The 8841-nt window shown below is 43.3% G+C and overlaps 2 long non-coding RNA genes across 2 annotated transcripts; both read right to left on the bottom strand.

Moving 5' to 3' along the window:
• Window positions 1–3962: 3962 nt before the first annotated feature.
• LOC134099485 (uncharacterized) lies at window positions 3963–5156 on the bottom strand. The gene is made up of 2 exons (XR_009941130.1): window positions 4731–5156; window positions 3963–4113 (listed from the first exon to the last, which is right to left on the bottom strand). It is a non-coding gene; the product is annotated as an uncharacterized LOC134099485 (long non-coding RNA).
• Window positions 5157–5651: 495 nt separating this feature from the next.
• On the bottom strand, window positions 5652–6323 carry LOC134099488 (uncharacterized). Its single transcript, XR_009941133.1, has 3 exons — window positions 6270–6323; window positions 5826–5917; window positions 5652–5713 (listed from the first exon to the last, which is right to left on the bottom strand). It is a non-coding gene; the product is annotated as an uncharacterized LOC134099488 (long non-coding RNA).
• Window positions 6324–8841: the final 2518 nt, after the last annotated feature.

The raw sequence follows: 8841 nt of genomic DNA, 5'->3' as shown, positions 1-8841 counted from the left end.
AGTTGTTTATACCGAATTCGCCTTTGTGGGTACCAGGCCATACCAAAGGTGTACCGAGTCACATAATAGGCCTGCCATTGACATACACTGTTGAACTTCAAATTGTGTGGCTGTGAAAACAATAAGTTGTGCATATGTAAAAGGGGGGTGAAATGGAATCCTTAGAAGGTCTACTTTCAGAAAATATACAGTTGTTTATACCGAATTCGCCTTTGTGGGTACCAGGCCATACCAAAGGTGTACCGAGTCACATAATAGGCCTGCCATTGACATACACTGTTGAACTTCAAATTGTGTGGCTGTGAAAACAATAAGTTGTGCATATGTAAAAGGGGGGTGAAATGGAATCCTTAGAAGGTCTACTTTCAGAAAATATACAGTTGTTTATACCGAATTCGCCTTTGTGGGTACCAGGCCATACCAAAGGTGTACCGAGTCACATACTAAGCGTTACTTTGACACACAGCTGTTGAACTTCAAATTGTGTGGCTGTGAAAACAATAAGTTGTGCACATGTAAAAGGGGGGTGAAATGGAATCCTTAGAAGGTCTACTTTCAGAAAATATATAGTTGTTTATACCGAATTCGCCTTTGTGGGTACCAGGCCATACCAAAGGTGTACCGAGTCACATAATACACTGTAGGCCTGCCATTGACATACACTGTTGAACTTCAAATTGTGTGGCTGTGAAAACAATAAGTTGTGCATATGTAAAAGGGGAGTGAAATGGAATCCTTAGAAGGTCTACTTTCAGAAAATATATAGATTTTTATACCGAATTCGCCTTTGTGGGTACCAGGCCATACCAAAGGTGTACCGAGTCACATAATATAGGCCTGCCATTGACATACACTGTTGAACTTCAAATTGTGTGGCTGTGAAAACAATAAGTTGTGCATATGTAAAAGGGGGGTGAAATGGAATCCTTAGAAGGTCTTCTTTCAGAAAATATATAGATGTTTATACCGAATTCGCCTTTGTGGGTACCAGGCCATACTAAGCGTTTACCGAGTCACATAATATAGGCCTGCCATTGACATACACTGTTGAACTTCAAATTGTGTGGCTGTGAAAACAATAAGTTGTGCATATGTAAAAGGGGGGTGAAATGGAATCCTTAGAAGGTCTTCTTTCAGAAAATATATAGATGTTTATACCGAATTCGCCTTTGTGGGTACCAGGCCATACCAAAGGTGTACCGAGTCACATAATACACTGTAGGCCTGCCATTGACATAAAAAAAAAAACTTTTTGTGCCAAAAAGTTCAAACAATACTTTTTCAAATTCAAACAAAAATCAATTAATCAAAATACCAAATACAAAATCTAAACAAAAAAAATAAAGTCGAAGAAAAAAATCTAAACTCGCAAACAAATTATTTGTGTAGTTGCAAAAAAAAACTGTTTGAATAACTTGTCTTTTGGTTTACAATAACAACAGTCATTTGCAGCGACATCATTCGTTTGTTTGCTCCTGGCTTTTTCAGTTTCGATTCTGGCTCTCGCGTTTGCGCTGCCTGTTTCTTTGCTTGCGATTCTGGCACAAACTTCACATGTGGGTGGGTGTCTGTGGGGTGCATTCCTATTGGCTGATGCGTTTTGACTGACAGCTTTACTATGGATTCAAGCGCAAGAGCTACCCACCTCCCCCCCAGGTAGTGGTGCAACGCTCTTTTTGGCCACTGTGTACAGGTATATGCGATGTGGCGCTATTGAGCACAGTATGTCAACCGCCATATGAAGAAGAAGAAGATATTGACCACAGTAAGTAGTTCCGTGGAGCTAGCTACACCAAAGCCATCGATGGGCTACACGCGTTATGGACTCAAAACAATGGGTTTTCCTCACTACTCATTAACCCAAGGTAAGAAGTGTAATCTAATTTGTTATGGGTCTAATTTTCACGTTTATGTGGGATGTTATGGCGTAGTTGTTACAATACTGACGCTGGTTTTAAGGTATCAGATGGCTATCTTAGCATCGTAGGTTTGTCCACATACAAACGAGGCTTTTGATGAAATGTCGCACTACAGTAGCCTAAATTATGAATTCATACCATGTATTTATTTGTTCAGAAGTATATTGTTAATGTCCTCGCGTTATATAAGCGTATGTGTCCGATTATGTCATGAAATATCGCTATGTTGTCAACGGTAGTCTAGCATAGTATGAGCGCGATGGTGCGATCTATCTGTGGTCAGTTCATCAATGGCCCTGGCGATCTCTGGAGGTCCACTCTTTGTGAACGTTTGGAGACCACAGACATAGTGTAACCTTAGTTAGAGTATTGGTTCATTTGCCTGAGAAAGACCCAAGGGTCGAAACGTTACTTTTTGTAAACATGGGAGCTCAAGCAGTGTTGCCAACGTTACCTTCTTCTGTTACATCTCCCCAGGAAATGTTATTAAGCACTGTGACCAGCTCTGTCTTTTGATTAGTACATGTCTCATGTCTTTTGCTTGTGCTTGTGTGCTTGTGCAGAACAACTCATCGTGATGGAGCACCTGTACTCCCTGATACAGCAGGATCTGAGGGGATTCCTCAGACAGGACGCAGATGTGGATTGACAACATCCTGCAGTTTGACCTGTTCAACCGACCTCTTCTCTGTCCCATACACACCACACAGTCTTTGGTCAACCTCTGCTTCATTGCCATCACAACCATCGGTCCCTGTTTCATCTGCAGCACAACACAGCACAGCTGACGGCCTCTTCTCCATCTGCAGCACAGCACCACACACCAGACAGAGTCCGCTGCGTCTTTCACACACCTGGTGGATCCTATTGTGTGCCTCACATACCTGAGAGACTCTGCTCCACAGTACCTGCAGGCTCTGCCCTGCCCCACCCCTCGCACACCCGATGGACCTAGCTGTGTCCCTCACATACACAATGCGCTGTACCCCATCCCTCACACACCCGATGGATCTAGCTGTGTCCCTCACATACACAATGCGCTGTACCCCATCCCTCACACACCCAACAGATCCTGTTGTGTCTCTAACACACAGAGCAGGCTTTGCCCAGCCCCTCAGGGTGGCTCTGAAATCTGTGGCTTTCACACTCCCAACAGACGCTGCTCTCTCCCTCACACACCCGGCTGGCTCTGCCCGGTCCGTTGCACACCTGCAGACTTCCAGCCGCCACAAACCCAGCTCACCCTTCTCCTGCTGTGTCCTTTACAAACCAAAAAACACAGCTATGCTCCGCACATGACTAGCTGACTCTGCCTGGTCCCTTGCACACCCAGTGGACGTGGACACTGTTGTGACTGTTGATATTGCTGTTATTGTTGATATACATAGGTTTCTCGTTTACCAACTATACTGGCTGCGCGCGCATCCGAGAGGCAGAAAATGCCAAGCTACATTAGAAAGTTACCAAGTAGTTGGATGTTAAGAATGGTAAGCTTATATGCTATGATTAATTAAGCAATGAAAAAGTGATGTTACCTTCCAAAAAAATGTATTTATTCAGTCAGAGTTCCCAAAAGTACAGCTTGATGATGGTATTGACAAACATACTGGGAAGGCAGAGCGCCGAAACGCGTCTGTGTGAATAAATGGTGATTGCTTATGCATAGTGCGGCCTGTTCTCTTGTTTTCATTGACAAACATAGCACATCAGTTATGAAACCATGCTGTGTGATGGATGTATATCAGGTTTATGTAACAACAGGCCACATTTAATTTTATGTGTTTGACATCATGGCGGGCCACATGAAACAGAGCAGAGGGCCGCATGTGGCCCCTGGGCCTTAGTTTGCCCACCCCTGTTGTAGTAGCATGTCAATAAATTAGTTTATCCAATCATATGAAAGGTGTTTTGACAAGGCCCTGCCTTCTGAAATACATTTCCAATGGAGTAGTTCCAGATGAATGTGAGGAGCTAGGTGGAACGAAATTCAAGTGGTGAGTCAGGTTAACATACAGTAAGTAGTATGTAGTAAGTAGTAAGTAGTACAATTTTATTGTTCTTTATTCAAAACAACACTTATTCTAATAAAGTTAAACTGCAGGATGTTGTCAATCCACATCTGCGTCCTGTCTGAGGAATCCCCTCAGATCCTGCTGTATCAGGGAGTACAGGTGCTCCATCACGATGAGTTGTTCTGCACAAACACACAAGCACAAGCAAAAGACAAATTACATGTACTAATCAAAAGACAGAGCTGGTCACAGTGCTTAATAACATTTCCTGGGGAGATGTAACAGAAGAAGGTAACGTTGGCAACACTGCTTGAGCTCCCATGTTTACAAAAAGTAACGTTTCGACCCTTGGGTCTTTCTCAGGCAAATGAACCAATACTCTAACTAAGGTTACACTATGTCTGTGGTCTCCAAACGTTCACAAAGAGTGGACCTCCAGAGATCGCCAGGGCCATTGATGAACTGACCACAGATAGATCGCACCATCGCGCTCATACTATGCTAGACTACCTTTGACAACATAGCGATATTTCATGACATAATCGGACACATACGCTTATATAACGCGAGGACATTAACAATATACTTCTGAACAAATAAATACATGGTATGAATTCATAATTTAGGCTACTGTAGTGCGACATTTCATCAAAAGCCTCGTTTGTATGTGGACAAACCTACGATGCTAAGATAGCCATCTGATACCTTAAAACCAGCGTCAGTATTGTAACAACTACGCCATAACATCCCACATAAACGTGAAAATTAGACCCATAACAAATTAGATTACACTTCTTACCTTGGGTTAATGAGTAGTGAGGAAAACCCATTGTTTTGAGTCCATAACGCGTGTAGCCCATCGATGGCTTTGGTGTAGCTAGCTCCACGGAACTACTTACTGTGGTCAATATCTTCTTCTTCTTCATATGGCGGTTGACATACTGTGCTCAATAGCGCCACATCGCATATACCTGTACATAGTGGCCAAAAAGAGCGTTGCACCACTACCTGGGGGGGAGGTGGGTAGCTCTTGCGCTTGAATCCATAGTAAAGCTGTCAGTCAAAACGCATCAGCCAATAGGAATGCACCCCACAGACACCCACCCACATGTGAAGTTTGTGCCAGAATCGCAAGCAAAGAAACAGGCAGCGCAAACGCGAGAGCCAGAATCGAAACTGAAAAAGCCAGGAGCAAACAAACGAATGATGTCGCTGCAAATGACTGTTGTTATTGTAAACCAAAAGACAAGTTATTCAAACAGTTTTTTTTTGCAACTACACAAATAATTTGTTTGCTAGTTTAGATTTTTTTTTTCGACTTTATTTTTTTTGTTTAGATTTTGTATTTGGTATTTTGATTAATTGATTTTTGTTTGAATTTGAAAAAGTATTGTTTGAACTTTTTGGCACAAACGAAACTCCATAGCCTGGAGACGTGGCAGGAAAGTGTAGTGAAGGCAGAACAAGTGTGTTACACTGCTCAAATCAAGGAGGCCCTCTTCCTCCATCAGATGGAAAATGTGGTAAAACACATTAGTAACACCCATCCAAACATCCCGCCACAGTCTTTCGATTCTATTTGAAAGAAGATGCACAAAAACCATGTAATCACATAGCCTATGTTTCAAGAGGACAGAGAGGATATTCAGAGACTACAACAACAAAACGCACCGTTGGTTATGTACACTTTTTCCAGCTATAAAGCAGCCACTCTCTGGTCCACGCAAGGTGAACATCCAACGAGCAATGCCAACATTTTCCCCTCCATGATCTGTTCGTACTCTGAAGATGTTAATACAGAGTAAATATGTAAGGAATGGTAGTGGTAAAACAAACATCTTCCCCTTTCCAAAATAATTTTGGTTAATTTGAAATGTCTGATCAAATAAATTACCCAAGTGGGCAGCCAAATTCCTCCACAGCATGGCAAAAGAAGGCTAGGTTGGTGTCAGACCGGTTGTTGTCTGCAGCCTTCAAGTACATTATCTGAAATGTTGAAAAGTGCTGATATTACTGAACTGGAACTACAAAGTATTGTTATTCAACCTAACACCTTGAATTTCCCCTTGGGTATCAATAAAGTATCTATCTATCTATCAGTGACAAAAACTAACAACCATTTTCCACATTCTGCCCTAATAAAATTCAATTTTGACGGATGGCACAAGACAGTGGGATAGGCTAGATGAGTGGCGTGGAAGAGTGAACTGGACAGGCCAGTGACATGAGCCACCACCAACAGTAGGCCTACAGGGCAATGTGTCCATCGTTATCGGGACACCAGCTAGTTTTTGCTCCTGGTGCGAAATTATTCAAAATCTCACGAAATGAAACATACCTTGCGTGAGTAGCCATCTATACAACCAAAGATGACCATGTTGTATCTGATCAGAAAGAAGGATAAATGTTACAATGTAGGCCTACAACATGTACACATGTTACAATGTTACAACAATTAGGCGGTTGTGTTACAACAGCTGCGTGTCATATTCTTCATGCAACAAAACACCAGGCATATACTACCTATTAATTAATGATAATAGCACCACAAGAGGAAAGGTTAGCCTACCTGATAAGTTTGTGATTGGTGTCTATGTGCACAAGGTACTTTGTGCATGGCACCGAGTATCTTCGTCTAACCACACATCCCAGCTGCCTCATTCGATTCAGTACACCGATGCTGTCGACGCGATGCATGGACGCCCTCACGCGTACCCATTGGACTCGATGGCCAAGACCCAAAAGCAATCCCTTGACTGCTCGGTAGCCTGAATGCGGAGCTTCGTTTTTAATTGCACTGACGAGTGCATCAAGCTCTGCATCGGTACAGGTACTGTACATTCCCCGTACCGAGAGGTTATCGTCCACCATACGGCGGTACAGTGTGGAGCGTGAAACCCCAAGAAATCCTGCAATTGTTGACATGGGCATTAATTCCAGCAGGTGTTGAAGATATTCGCTGTTGATGTTAACGCGTGGTCGCCCTCTTCTATTTCTTATTTCCATTTGGATCGTTGGGGGAGGATGTTGTTGCTGTCTAGCATTCTGTAGAGCACGGCTCAACTCTGACAATGTGTCTGTCACTTCCTGGGGTACTGGCACATGTTGAGACACAATATCCAGGAACACCATCTCCTGCGCACATGCAAATTCCAGGTAGTCTGGATCAACCGGGGCTTGTTGTAGAGCATGCCATACTCTGCTGTGTAGTCTCTCCAACACTTGCTGTCTTAATGTTTCCTGCAAAAATAAAACATTGAGAAATGCTGAAAACTAAAGCTCATGATCTTCGCGTGCCTAGGTGCAGAAAACAGCCATTTCCAAATGTCAAGTTTCCAAAGTAGAATCTACACCAGTGATGCACAGCTGGATACAAGGTAATTGTGCTACAAAGCTATCGTAAGGGCACTATTTGTCGGCCCTTTCGTTCGAAAATTCTAAAACAACGATGTTTTTTAATACCTTAAAATAACATTTGCTAAATGAACCTCACGTTTTTCAGTAGCCATATGTGTGTAGATTTGAACAATATCTGGTTTGGTTCTTACCGGGGCTTTTATCTCCCGAAATATCCCATTTTTGTTTACCACGCTCGGAGTGTAGAGTTTGTCTGGTGTTGCACCTATTGTCGGCCCCCTTTGTTTGCGACTGTTCGATAGTTCCTCGTTTTTTGGTTTAGGTATCAGTAGTGAATATTTACGTGGCTAAAATGTTTCATTTTATCAGATGACACACACAATGGGGTAATATGTTATTTATTCTTAGCAACAATAGATACATAAATAGGAAAATGCAAAGATGAATAAATAGTAAATAGTAGGCTAATTAATCATCAGCTCTCTCTCTCTCTCAAACACTCACACACAAACACACAATTCTATATCTTTCAACACTCATTCTTCAGCCGGGCCATGACACGGGCAGATATGACCTGGCACCGCTGGCACTCAAACGGCTCGTCATCATCGCCATCCCAGTTGTCCCACTGCTCACATGTACAGTGAAACCACTCCATGCACAACGGGCAGAACACCCATGGCACAATGTCTTCACCTCCTGGTGGAAAAATGTTTTTGCACCTGCCACAGACATCTTACAGCAAAGAAGGCAAAAAGACAGAGGGAGTCATACATATGTATACAGTATATATATATATGTATATGTATATGTGTCTGTGTCTGTGTCTGTGTCTGTGTGTGTGTGTGTGTATGTTTTATCCTTTTAATCTTTTAATCATCTTATCCTTTTAATGGTTTAGTGATTTTACCTTTGTCTTCTTCCTTTGTTTTTTTTTTTGCCCCTCCAGCTGACTTCCCTTTTCTCTTCTGACCTGCAAGGGACAGTATTTTAAATTTCGCTTTTTAAAAAAAAAAAAACATATTGATAGTTATTTAAACTCTATTTACCTTGTACTGGTGCTGGGGCCTTGTCGCAGCTGGGCGCTCCCCTGGAGGCTACGACAGGGTCGGTGGTTCCTAAGCCGATGGTACTGGCTCGCTCCTTCCTCTGTCGGGCCCTCTGCTCCTTTGCCTCTCTGGTTGCTGCTAACTGATCTTCTTTATCTTGTAACAGTCTCTCATACTCCTCCCCAGTGATGACCCTGGCATTTGCAGTAACCCTCCTCCTAGTCGTTTTTTCATAGGTGATCCGAGTCAGGACCTCAGCCAGGTCAGGGGGTATCAATCCTGCTTCCACCAATGGGTGGTTCTGAGAGTCCTGAGACGAGGCGGCCAGGGAAAGTTGAGAGTCAGTTGTTGGTTGGGAGGAGCCTATGGGTGGAGCGGGTGCAGAGGGCCCCACTGGGATGGGGGGTGTTCGGGTGGTGCCAGAGGTCGAGGGTATGGGTGAAGGGGGGGCAGAGGAGGAGGGTATGGGTGAAGGGGGGGCAGAGGAGGAGGATGGTCCGGCGT

Source organism: Sardina pilchardus, chromosome 13 (genome assembly GCF_963854185.1).
Source record: "Sardina pilchardus chromosome 13, fSarPil1.1, whole genome shotgun sequence".
NCBI lineage: Eukaryota > Metazoa > Chordata > Actinopteri > Clupeiformes > Clupeidae > Sardina > Sardina pilchardus.
This window is presented reverse-complemented; position numbering and strand designations above follow the sequence as displayed.